Source organism: Rhinopithecus bieti, unplaced genomic scaffold (assembly GCF_001698545.2).
Source record: "Rhinopithecus bieti isolate Rb0 unplaced genomic scaffold, ASM169854v2 scaffold_21601, whole genome shotgun sequence".
Lineage (NCBI taxonomy): Eukaryota > Metazoa > Chordata > Mammalia > Primates > Cercopithecidae > Rhinopithecus > Rhinopithecus bieti.
This window is the reverse complement of record NW_016810227.1, coordinates 278,444-291,812: the sequence shown is the minus strand read 5'-3', so window position 1 is coordinate 291,812 and position 13,369 is coordinate 278,444. Positions and strand designations below refer to the sequence as shown.

At 46.7% G+C, this 13,369-nt stretch overlaps 1 protein-coding gene across 7 annotated transcripts in view; it reads right to left on the bottom strand.

The window, feature by feature from the left end:
- Positions 1 to 13,369, bottom strand: part of PPFIBP2 (PPFIB scaffold protein 2) — a 147,985-nt gene that overhangs the window by 115,877 nt on the left and 18,739 nt on the right. The window contains exon 1 of one of the 7 annotated variants that reach the window (XM_017891643.1): positions 8,133 to 8,224. The exons of the other annotated variants lie outside the window; for them this stretch is intronic. The gene's annotated coding sequence lies outside the window, so the exon portion shown is untranslated. Of the gene's footprint in view, positions 1 to 8,132; positions 8,225 to 13,369 lie in introns of those variants that run through there. 7 annotated transcript variants of the gene reach the window in all.

The following is a 13,369-nucleotide window of genomic DNA, read 5'->3' as shown; positions in this document are numbered from 1 at the left end:
TTTTTATTATAGTAGTCCCCACTTATCCTTGGGGGATACATTCCAAGACCCCCAGTGAAAGCCTGAAACAGTGGATGGTACCAAGCCCTATATATAGAATACAATGTTTCCTGTACATACAGACCTATGATGAACTTTAATTTACAAATTAGGCATGGCACAGTAAGAGATTAACAATAATTAGTAATAAAATAGAACAATTATAATAATACACTGTAGAAACATTATGCGAATGTGTTTTTTTTATTTTGTTTTTGTTCTTTTTGAGACAGGTTCTCACTCTGTCACCCAGGCTAGAGTGCAGTGGCACGATCTCGGCTCACTGCAACCTCCACCTTCCAGGCTCAAGTAATTCTCGTGCCTCATCCTCCTAAGTAGCTGGGATTATAGGTGTGCACTACCACGCCCAGCTAATTTTTGTATTTTGGGTAGAAGACAGGATTTCACCATGTTGGTCAGACTGATCTCAAACTCCTGGCCTCAAGTGATCCCCCCACCTCGGCCTCCCAAAGTGCTGGGATTATAGGCGTGAGCCACCATGCCTGGCCCTGTCTCTTTCAAAATACCTTTCTGGATGGTACCTTGGGTAACCGAACCCCAGGAAAGCAAAACCATGGGTAAGAGGGGGCTACTGCATATCATAGTATCACAGGTCTCAGAGGTAAACGTGCTGTCTGATGACATGCAGTATGTTCAGTGTCTTCCACATTGGTTCCTCCCACAGGGACACAGCATCTCCTAGGGAGCCAGGGCTCATCAGGGATATGGGGCTTAAGTGTACCAAGCTCCAGAAGCAACATGCCAGGGAGAAGACAGAGAGAGCCAGAATCCAAGACAAAATCCCAAGTGACATGTGAAAAATCAGGATAACATCTAAGCAGATGGTGGGAAGTAGATTTTTTTTTTTTAAAAAGGAGTCTCACTCTGCCGCCCAGGCTGGAGTGCAGCAGCGCAATCTCAGCTCACTGCAACCTCCGCCTCCCAGGTTCAAGCAAATTCTCCTGCCTCAGTCTCCCAAGTAGCTGGGACTACAGGCACCCGCCACCACGCCCGGCTAATTTTTTGTATTTTTAGTAGAGACAGGGTTTCACCGTGTTAGCCAAGATGGTCTCAATCTCCTGACCTCGTGATCCACCCGCGTTGGCCTCCCAAAGTGCTGGGATTACAGGCATGAACCGGGATATAGAATTTAAATCATGCTCCCCAACAATGAGAGGAGAGCTACAGCAGCTAGTCAAGGGCTTTACACAGCACGGACAACAGAGGAATCAACAATGTGCCATGGGGACTGTATGAGGGGCACCCAACCAGCCCAGGAAAGAAAGGAGCAGACACAGAGAAGGACATTGCTCTTATCACAAACAATACAATGACAGTTGTTACATGGAACCAAAGCACTTTTCATTCTCTCTGGACACTTAACATAGCTGGCATTTGACCCTAATGAGCAGGCTAGCTTCTGATACTGAGACACTGTCTCATCCCTGGCCATAAAGATAAGGCAGGGTATGTTGCTTAAGAAAAAATGCAGTCCATCCATAATTCATCCTTCCTTCACTCACAGACCTATATGTGTGCTGTCATCTTCCTATCTGGGACAGCGTCTGAGGTTGGGGCTCCTGCTCATTACAGGATTTAACCCTTCTCTTCGCTACCAGTGAGGGAGAAAATGATCCCACACCCCCTTAGCTGTAAATGCAGCAAGTGAGGAAGTAACAGCCATGTTTTAGAATGGCAAGGTATATGACATGCCACAGCCACATGAACTGCACCACACAAAGGCCAGTTTGGCACCTGGAAGTTGATTAGGGAGCAAGATCTGTATGTGTCCTAAAATTTAGAAAGTGAGTCACAATTGACCTTCATCATCTGGTATGTTCTGAGGCAAACAGTGATTTACATACTACGTTAACTCCTTTCATGTTTGGCAAAAGAAAATTCTAAGTAGGCAGCATCCACTGATTAAGGTGAGTCTGAAGCAAGTAAACCTTAATTTACTCTACCCACACTGAATTTCATTTCTAAACTTCTTTTCTCTCAATAAAAATGGTTAGGGTTGTAACTGACGTTTGGAGCAGGCTAACACAGCTTTGGATGCTGAAATGAACTAGGAACAGATCTGGAAGTCACCGCTATTCCCTGTTCCTCCAGGATATTCTGAGCCTTGGACACAGTTCGGCTAGAGCCGAGACCTGACTCCTCAGCAGCTGCCACTAGACAGGGGCCAGTATTTCTGCCAGAAGGCAAGACCTGGGGAAGGAGGCCTCAGCCAAGAACCCCACCACAACCACAGAACCTAACTCCTTTCCTACCTCTCCCTTCCCCAAGTGGCGAACAGATGACAAAGAAGTGTCACCATATCACAAGAAACTGGAGTCTTTTCCCCACAATTTACAGGCTTCCCATAAGCCATAGCTGCTCTTAAATGGTTATTTTAAGAAATACCTTTTGCTATCCCTAGGCTTAAGAGAAAGCCTCTTAAAAGGATATAAGAAGCCTCTTTGGTAGAGTGGAGCAAGAAGCCATTTGGAGCGTCCAGAAATAAAAAGGACAAAGACAGATATGAAGGAATTTGATGGCAGCGCTAACAACACCCCATATTAACCAATAACTACTTTCTTTCTAAAGGACAAAGGAGAGAGAGTACAGCTTTTATAGACAGACATGTTAAAACACGGGCTCTGCTGCATAAAGGCTGTGAGTCTTTTAACCTCTTTTAGCCTCAATTGTCTCATCTGTAAAATCAGTATAAAATCAATTTCATTGTTATGGGCAAATGTAAATAAGACAGAACTCAGATAAACACTGCAGGCTGAACCTAAACATTTAATTTAACTCCTTATTTAAACAAGAGAGAGATTTATTCTGAAAGACATAAACTCAAAAGGATACAATGTCATAGCCATAAGGGAAATGCTAGGGTGCAGTTCTGCAGCAAGCCTGCAAGGTCAGCCAGTCCAAAAGCTCTGGGAGAGACTTCATCAGTAATATGAAATTGACAGAATACCTGGTGCATCTGAACATCTTAACAGACTTATATAATTGGTGAAGACTTTGTTTAATTCAATAAGAACAGATAATGACAACTGGGGGAAAATAATAAAGCAGCACAACAAGCATTTTCTAGAGCTACAGATAAAATACAGGACTAGAAGAATTAAGCAGCTCCATCTGAGGAGGAAAAATGGGGTGGGGAGGTGGAAAGGTGGCTGTTTTAACAAATTACATACAATTATTTGAGTCTTTAAATTGTGTGGATATATAGTGGTGACAAAAATTAGAAGAAATAAAAAAGATTAAAAGAGATAATACATGTGGCATGGCAGGCACAGTGCCAAGATTAAATTAATGTGGAGTCTGTCTCCTCTTTAGTTACCATATATTGGGCAGATAACTGTTAGCTATTTGCTAAGGGTTTACCCAACATTATCTCACGTAATCCCCACACCAGTTAGGAATTATTCTCCCCCGTTACAGATGAGAAAACAGATTAGGCAATTTGCCTGAGGATGCACACCATTTTTCCTCCTGTTCTTCCACTTTCCTGAGACAGAAACCCATTTGGAGGGTTCTGAGGTTAGAGTTGACATGATATGACTTAACCTTTTAAAAGGATTACTCTGGCTGCTGCTTGGAAAATAGACTGCAGGGGATGCAGCAGTGACACAGGAAACCCGGCAAGAGATGAAGTGACTCAGACCATAATAAATTAGATGTTCTAATTCCTGATATACCTTGAGGACAAAGCCCGTAAGATTTACTGATAAACTGGACATAGGCATGAGAGAGCAGAGTCAAGCGTGCCTACACGGTTTTTGCCCCGAGTACCTAGAGAATGTGGAGGTCTGCAGAAGCAACAATGTAGGGTGTCCGGGGATGAAATCAGGAGATTGGTTTTGGAAACGTTCAGCTTAAGATGCCTACAGACACCGAGGAAGTTACGCTAAGTAGCCCTTTGGAAATAGGAGTCTGATATTTACAAAGTCTGGGATGGAGATGTCAAATACATCTTCATAAAGATGTATTTAAGCAATTGCATGAAGTGGCTTAAGAAGTGGTATTAAAACAGAAGAAGCCCCAGGACTCCCTGAAACATTCCACCATGCAGCCACTGGGGAGAAGAGGAATGGACAAAGGAGACAGGAGGAGCAGCCAGAAGTGAGAGTGGCACCCAGAAGCCAACCGAAGGGTTTCTGGATAGAGGGTTCAGTCAGGTGCACCAAATGCTGCTGAATAAGACCAGAGCACTTCTCTCTAAACTCACGCTAGTGGTGATCTCATCTGCTCACACAGCCTCACCTGTCCCTGTATTACCTCACCCTAGATGACTACAATAGCCTCCTAACCGGTTACCCTTCTCCGAGCAGCCCTCCCCATTCACTATGCACTGAAGATTCACCTATCTCAGTGGTCCTCAAACTCTATTAATCAGAATCACCCTGAGAACTAATCAAGCAAGAAGCCCAACCTCCTGTAAGTAGAGCACCTGACCTTTATGGCTGATCTAGTCATTCGGGTGATTCTGGATTCTGACCAAAGTTGAGGAACTGATGGAATGCAAACACAGCCCTGCACCAGGCACCCTTTTGCTTAGACAGCCTCAGGGGCTGGCCACCAGCCACAACAGTAGAAATCATGGTCTATCATCATATGGACTCAACCTACTTGGTCACAGCTTTAACTTTTACCATACATACCTTTTGGCAGACCTCTGCCCCATCCTAACCAGATGCCTTATCACTAGTGGACTGATCCCAATTGTTAGTTAATTGGCTGTCTGCACTGCTTTCCAGCTTTTATGCCCATGCCTACTGCTGTCCCTGCTAAATTCCCATCAAGCCAGCTCTTCCAGGTAATTGTACTTAATTCTGGCTACCTAAATGGGATCTCCCTGATTATCTTTTTCATCCTGAAGGACAGGGATGACAGCAGCTATGCACAACCATCTCCCTGACAACTGTGCCATGGGTCTGGGTCCCTGTGGGGTCCCCCATTCTGTAAGCACTGGATAAATGTTTACAGATTTATTGATAAAATAACCAATTTATTGTCCATGGGAAGCTAAAGCCTGGGAGATAGTGGGGACTGGAGTGAGGTTGCAGCAGGTTCCCCACAACAGCCTCAAAGTCTTCCTATCCTGAACACCCACCTCCCTCTCTATATTCTCACAATGGGTGGCACCCAAATGCTTCCCATCCCACCTTGGTGATGCCACCATGGTCACCAAGATAAAAACCTGGCAGTCAGCCTTGAACCTTCTTCCCTTTTGTTACTCACATTCAACTGGGCACCAGATCTGGTAAAATCTCCCTCCTCACCCTCTTTCAGATCTGTCCCCTCATCTTTACCCACCCTGCCATCATCTATCAGAATGGCTGCACTGGCTTCTAACCAGTTTCTCTGCCTCCAGCCTCACTGCTCCCCCATACCCCTCATCCTCCACACTGCCGCCAGGAGGGTTGGTCCATTTCACAAATTTTACCAAAGCTCCCCAGGGTTCACAACGCTTCACCAGCTTTCTATCACCCGGGCAACAGAGGGGTGCCTGGGGACCTGGAGAGGAAGTTAAGGACCCACAAGAGCAGTTAGGAGAGGGGCTCTGTAGTCAGACCTGCATGTAGATCCAAGTTCTTTGCTTCATGAGCTGTGCCCCTGACAAGCTCCTTAACATTACTGAACCTCATTTTACCTATTTATAAAATTCAGGTGAAAGGAGACACATTGTGGGATTGTAGAGATTCAAAACTGGGTGGGAGTTCACAACCCCAGCAGTGGTAATTCTCCTGGCTATATCTGGCTCCTGCCCTGAGCAACAGCCAAGCTATTGTCTCCAGTTTACTTCTGCTTTTGGGGCTTCTTTGGTGTTTTAGCTGAAGTCCTTCATTCCACCTGCTCGACTCCCACTCCTGTTTTGAGGCCAAATTCCATCATCATTATCTCCAAGGATCCTCTTCCATCCCCCAGATGGAAGTGACTGCTCCTGAATGGGTTTGTCCCCCCTCGCCACTCCCAGGACAGACCTTTCTAGGGCACTTTTGTCTGAGTGGTAAGGCCCTCACAGGCAGGGCCACGTCTCTGACCCCGGAGCTCAGCTCCCATTCTAAAAGGGAGAAAGTGAAAGGAAATAAAGAGGTCACTGGTCTACACTGGCGAGGCTCTCAGCATAGCAGTTGAAGTTGTCCCCACCTTCTGCCAGGGGCCACAAGCTGTACCTGTCCTCTACAGATCCTATACCATCCTGAGGTCACCACCCCCACAGGATCAGATCTGACAGTGGAGAGGAGAAGCCGCATACCTGGCCTGCGAAGACAGCTCCTCAGAGCAATGGCAGAGCCCACAGACACTGGCTTTATATCACAATGCTAAATTTCACTCAGGACAGAGGAGCTCAACACAGCAAGACATCCTGTCAGGACAAAGAGGAGCCATAGCAGGACAGAGGGGCCAGGCTGCTGAGAACATTGCTATCAGAGTTGCTGAATGCCTTTAGTGAATATCGGAGTCTAATAAAACTGAAGAGGCAGAGCTTTGTTTTCTTTTGTCAATGAATAGAAGCTTAAGTAGCCTAAAAGAAGCTGAAGAGGAGAAAATAGAAGAATGCCACTGAAGGTGAACAAGCACGCTTAACTGGTCCCCATCTAATCATACTATCAGTAACTCCTAAGAGCAAACATTTGTTTAAAGCTTTATAACGACAAAAATATTTGGCACATACAAGGTTCCTTGTTTCCACCTAAACATCCTAGATCAGGCTGTTCTGATTAGTCAGTTAAGCTCAGGTCAGTGGGGGCTGAGATCTGTCAGAACAGCCAAAAGGGCCCTGAATCTAGACGCAGGCTGGCAGTGCTGGGTGGCGGCAGGGGATGAATGCAATATTTCTTGCTTAGCATCTTTTTCCCGCTATACCAGGTTAGTGAGTTGTGTGCACTGGGCATTCCCAGCCACTCCTTGTCAGGCGAGTTCCAGGACATCCTTAAGAACATTTGTGCTGGAGCCTAGTTCTGCTGAACCCACTGGAAGGATTCCTTTTGCTTTCTGGTCCTTCCACACAGCCCAAGTCCTGTCACATGTCCCTGCTCCACCACTAGCCTCCTTTGGCATAGCCAAGCCCAGATGCTTCCACTTAAGCATTCCCAAAAAGCTCAAGCCCTTCTCACTAAACCACAGCCCTTTAAGCAAGGCTCCATGATCCCAAACAGCATTTCCAGCAACATATCATAACAGCAGGGCATTCAGTCACAAAGCTGAACACTGTCCTCTGAAGAAGGCAAAGAACAGCACCAGGCACTGAGACCTCACCTCTGGGCGCCCCGAGGCCAGACTCCCTCTGAGCCTAGCTGTTCCACAGTCTCAGGAGCGACATCCTCCTCCTACTGGAAATGGCAAGCTTCTTAAGAGAAACGCCACCCCAAAGACATGAGCATGAGACACCATGAGCCCAACCCACAAGGAGGAGCACAGGGTCTAGCCAGGACATGGGTGTGAGTCTGAGGTTCTGATGGCTCACACCCAGAAGCACATCTGACCTTCTGGGCTTTAGGAACACTGAGAAGCTGATGTCAAGTTTCCTTCACTGTGTTTGCTTGATGTTGTTGAATGCTTGCTTCACCCTCCTCTGACTCTTCTCACCTCCTATTTCTGCTCTTGATATTCTGCCTTTGTTCCCCTCTCTCCCCAAGCTGGTCCTTTTCCCAACTCAATCATTGATTAGGGTAAATGTGCCACAACAATCTTGGTGACCAAGGCCATGCCTTAATGCCAGGTCTGTCAAAGAACGGTATGAGGAGACATCAAAGGTCAAACAGTGTAGGTACTCCAACAAGGAGAGGGATTGGGGGTCGGGGGGAAGCGAGACAGGGATCTGTGCCTTTAGGAAGAATTGAGATGGAGAGCCAGAGAGCATCCAGGGAGCAAAGCATCACCAAACCCCATCAGTCTGCCCTTCAATACTGTAAGACAAGTATATCAGTGCCCTAATGGGGATGGGGCCCACCATAGCCACTTAGAGAACTTGTGGAGAGGAGGCTCTTTCCCTTCCTTCTGAACCACTCAGAAAGAGTGGGTCTAAGAAGTAAACGTAAATGATTTGAGGCTGAGATATGAAGAGCCAGGACTAGGAATAAATAACTCACATGTTCTAAGATTTGGCTGCCCGCCCTGGCCACACAGCCATTCACAATAGATCAAGATGATGGTGAATTACTTCATGCCTATACAATATCCACCTGTGTGTAAAAACTGCCTGCTCTGGAAGTTCACAGGTTTCCTGTCTCCTTTGAGAAGCTGCTGCCCCTGTGGGGAAAAAAAAAAAAGTGTCCTCATTTTTGTTTTCTCATTTAATCTTCAAGGGAGTCCTGTGAGGGATATAGTACAATTATCAGCCCTGTTTTACAAGGATGTAGCTCAGTGACCAGAGAGCAGGGGAAGAGTGACAGCAAATGAAGCTGATGCAGCTTGAGAAGGGTCTCTCACCTCTCACCCCTATAACATAGCCTGTAGCCATTAGGCAATTACAGCCACCGAGGGAGCCACCTAGAAGCCACCCACTCTTCCCAGCAATAACATAGGAGGAGGAGGCGGGGACCTGAAGGAAGGATCCTTCTCAGTGAGCTCAAGGATCTCTCTGGATTCCCCTCCCCAAGGGTAACCATGCTCTGCCGGCCTGCCCCTCTACCTGCCCACTTCAGGTCCCCACCTATCCCCTCCCTCCCCACACTTCCTTGACTCCACTTCCTTTTTCGCCATAGCCCTATTCTGGACAATGTGGAGGCTCTCTCCCTGGCTCTGTTCGTCGGAGCATAGAGTCCTCACCTCTCTCCAGCTGCCTCCCAGCTTACACTGAACCTGCTTCTCAGCTCATTCTGCCTCTCTGGTCACAACTTACCCTCATCCTCCCTCTGCCTGGGGTACCAGGTTCACATGTCTCTTCTTCCTTCTGCTCCCGGGATGCTAAACAACACATACTGCTACATCATGCATGATGTAGACATTCATGCGCCCGGGATCTCTAATCTCATGTTTCTTCCTGTCAAGACTCCCTCAGCAAACTACCATGCGTCTTTCTTTAATGAGAAACAAAACCTCTTGATTTCCCTTCTCTCATCTCTTACCCTCTCTTCATATGCTGTGGAAAAGCTGCCGCTCCTCCCTGTGACCCCTAATCTCCAATCATCACTGAGATCCAACCTCTCAATTATTCCCCCTCCAAACTGAATCTGCACTCTCCCTCTCCCGCTGCTTCCTCTGCTATCCTAGAACATGTCCTTTGACCCTGCACCCGACTGTTATTATTCCATGTTTCTCCTTTGCCTCAGAGCCCCACTGCCCACTTCCCATGCTCTCTGACACCCCCAGTGGTGGGACGTCACTCATCTGTGTGCACTCGTGCCATGCTCTCATCCAGCCAGTTGCTTGTGTTCCCATTTCCTTAAGAGGCAGTCTAGGGTGGGCTTAAAAGCCCAGGCTGGGGTTGGACTGCCTAGGTGACAGCCCTGATTCTGACACTATATGTCCCAGGGCAAGACACTTAACCTCTGTGCCTCAGCTTTGTCATCTTTAAGATGAGGATAATAATAAAACTGCCTCCCTGACAGGGTGGTTGTGAAGGTTAAATGTTAACAGAGTAAAGCACTTAGACTCGCCATCAGTCAGCGTTGCTCCAGTGCCTTCTTTGGCATCTCATCGGTGCTGATACTCTCCTCCTCTGGCATTTGGGAGGAGCGCTCTCCGGGTCCTTCCTTGAACTATGCAGCCTGGATTCACCTGTCATGCTTCCCCACCCTACTCCCCTCCCCTGTGAGCCACCAGGTCTCTGTGGTCTCCCACTGCAGGGATGCTCTTCTCCATCTCATCCTTTCCACTCCTACTGCCCAGACTGTGTTCAGGTATTCAGAACTAGGACACTGGAGGACCTCCTCTCACCTGAGTAACACCTGGCCTCTCCCACAGCAGTCCAAACGCATGAGCTGGCATCCAAATTGCAGCTGACCCCAAAATATCCTGGACTCATGATGGTAATTATAATGGCTACCATTTATTAAGCACTCACTTCTATACTGAGCTAAGTTCTTATATTTATCTCATATCTCAATATTTATAACTATTATTATCCAGATTCTACAGATAAGGAAACTGAAGCTTGGAGAGGTTAAGTGACTTGGCCAAATCACACATCCAGGAAGCAATAAAGATAAGATTTGAATTCAGGCAGTCCAACTCCAAGGTTATGTTCCTAACCACTACGCTTGATGCACTTCCTCACTGAGCCTGACCTGCTCCTGGGTTCCTGATACCCCAGCCGCAAGAGAGCGTTCTTATGCCACTGTGCCTTTTTCATGCTGTTTCCTCAACTAAAGGCCCCTTCCCCAATCTCTGTCCATCAAAACTAATTTTTCAATGCTCAGGCAAGTTTTCTCTGTGACAGCATCCCCACCCTTGCCTGTTCAAATGAATCTTGGCTGAGACATGGGCTCCCACGTCCATTTAGTTTCTACTTCATGTTGTCACGGGGAAGATCCAATGGGAGGATACTGACTCCCTCTCTTTCCAGGATTTCCTCCCCGGGGAAACAAGTCAGTATCTGATGGTAGAAATCAAAGAAGGAACTGAGCATGTGCAGCTCAGCCCATTCTCCCCTCTCCCTAGAGCCACCTTGGTAAAGGAAGTGGCCTGTGCCAGAAAGAGCCTATGAGGTCCCATCAGGGCCTGTAGTGATGCACCTACAATGGACATGGTACCTTCTATTTGAGAGCATGGCTCCCCAGCAACCTGTGGATGATGCTGTAATTCACTTTCCCAGGTGGGGTAATGCCAGGAAGGCGGTCTGGGAAAGTAGGCATTTGTGTTGTGGCCACTGCACAATGCCTGCCAGAATAAATTAAATTGGTGTCTAGCTTATGGACTAGCCTTGTCAGGTTGGTCAGTGTGAATTAAGCTCTGGGCAACAAACCCCTCCCAGAGAATGGATAAGGGTGTGTGACCTGTGGTAGTCCTTACCTCCATTCTCTCCCCTGTCCCCACCACACCTGCCCCCACAGCAGACAGAGAGCCTCACACTCCTGACAGGACCCTGTTGGCAATGTGCCTCCTCAGCCCCAGAACTCACTCTTCGAGGGAAGCTACCCTCATTTTCCTTCTCACAGCAAAGAACACACAGGCATACACACAATTTACCTCTAGGGAGGAACAAATGGACATGAAGTCATTTCATTGCCTCAACCGGATCATAAACAGATTCAGAGAAATGCTTCAAATGCAACCTCAAATCGAATATATCCAAAAAGCTTCATCTCAAAAATTGCCCCCCTAAAAAATAATACAAGCAAGAGGTTGTTAAGCAAATGATAGGTGAGAGGATTCATTTTACTATTTCTATTTCTGTGTACATTTGAATTCTTTTTATAGTAACAGGTTAACACAAGAAACCAAACCACCACCTGGGGATGTGGACTTTTCAGGGCAGGGGGCACAGAATTCTACCTGCCCTTCCAGCAGAACTGAGATTTGAACCTAAGTTCCTGATGACTCATTTGGTGCTCTTTCTACTGTGCCATTCAAACTCCCTGAATAGGTCCGAACATTCCACCAAACTCTCCTTACCTCTCACCTCACCACAGTTTAGAACCTCATCATCTCTCAGCTAGATTGCAAAAGCTGCTTCCTCTGGGCTTTCTACCTCTAGGCAACTCCCCTGCAATCTTTCTTTCTTTCCCTGTGCAGGCAGGACGTGTTCCATGGTGCTCATGACATGCTCCTCTGCTCCCAAACATTCCTCGGCTCCCCAGTGCTTTCAGGAGAGAAGCTGCATTTTGCAGCTCTGCCAAAGTCCTCTAATACAGTTAACCTTCCCTGCTACACTCCTCACCACTCTGAGTTCCAGCTTCACTGGACCACCTCTTACCCTCAAATACAGAAATACTCCATTTTCTGTACTTCCTCTATGTGGGTGCTTTTCTCCATCTCTACTTTCAAATCCCACCCAAGCTACAGCCTTATCCAAATGACCACTGCCAGAAAGCCTTTCCTAACACCATTACCCCATCATCCCTGAAGGCGCTGGATGCCTCAGCTCTGCTCCTGTCATATCCGGTATGCACAAGCAAGAGGTTGTTAAGCAAGTGATAGGTACAAGCCTATCTATAAACAAGCCATTATTTATAAAGATGATAATAATTTGTATTATTTCTCAATGTGTCTGCCTCCCTGTCTAGATTAACTCCTAGGGAGCAAGGAGTATGCTCCATTTACCTTTCTATCCTCAGAGCCCAGCAAAGAACCTGACACAGGACTTTCAGTAAATGTTTGTTGATACAAAATGTTAAGTGTTTGTGTATCTGAGTGGAAAGTGAAGGGAGGCTGGGCATGTAACCTTGGCCAGCATTCTGAAATAAGGATTGGGGGCAATCCATGACAGCCTCTCCCATCGTACTTTCTCCATACCTGGGGCCCTTCTCTCTTATAGCCAGATATTCAGAGGTGAAAGCGTCTCTACCATAACGGGAACTTACGCTTGGGCTTGGCATGAGCGAGAGACATAATTGATGGATGCAATTGTATTCCTGAAGGACCAATGAGAAAAAAGGATGACATTTCCCCTAACAGATGATAAAACCAAGCATTTCTCCCCACTCCATTATTTTAGAATGCTAAGCAACAAGATTAAAAAAAACAAAAAACAAAAAAACAGATATGAATTGGTAAGTTTTCTCTATTAGCTGCAGCATGCATAACTTTTTGCCTATAGCCAACTCCCTCCTACGAGCCTCCCTGGCTGCCTGCTGAGGGATAGGCCCCAGAATTTGGCAGGCTGGAGGCAAACACTAATTGAATTAATCAAAATGTATTCGGTAATTTGAGCCTTCATTTCAACATTTGTTGAACGGTTTAATTTTGATTCATTGCAAGGCTTTTCCTCTTGCAATAAAAAAAATTTAAGCCAGTAGAAGACCAAAGAATTTCTTTAAAGACAGGCTTGTGTGCACCGCCAACAACAGCTTGGCCCCTGCCTCCATCAGAGGAGAAGGAGGCTTCCCCCGAAGGCCTGGACTGGAGGGTATTAGCAGCTCTGTCTTCACTGGAGTTCCAAGGGCCACACGGGAGCCAGATGAAGACACTGCACAGAAACTACTACTGCCAGAGAGCCTGACTGCAAGTAAACAGCTCAGCCTGGAGCTAAGCCTTTGGACAAGGCTTCCTCCACTAGCTAGCTGGGTCCACCACCCTCTCCTGGTCCCAAGGTTGGCAGGATCAGTAGTAAGTATCTCTCCATCCTTCACCATGACACTGAGCCTTGTTCAATGAATATTTTGGAAACACCCTGTTATGAGCTGAATTGTACCCACACACTCAAAATTCTTATGTTGAAGTCCTA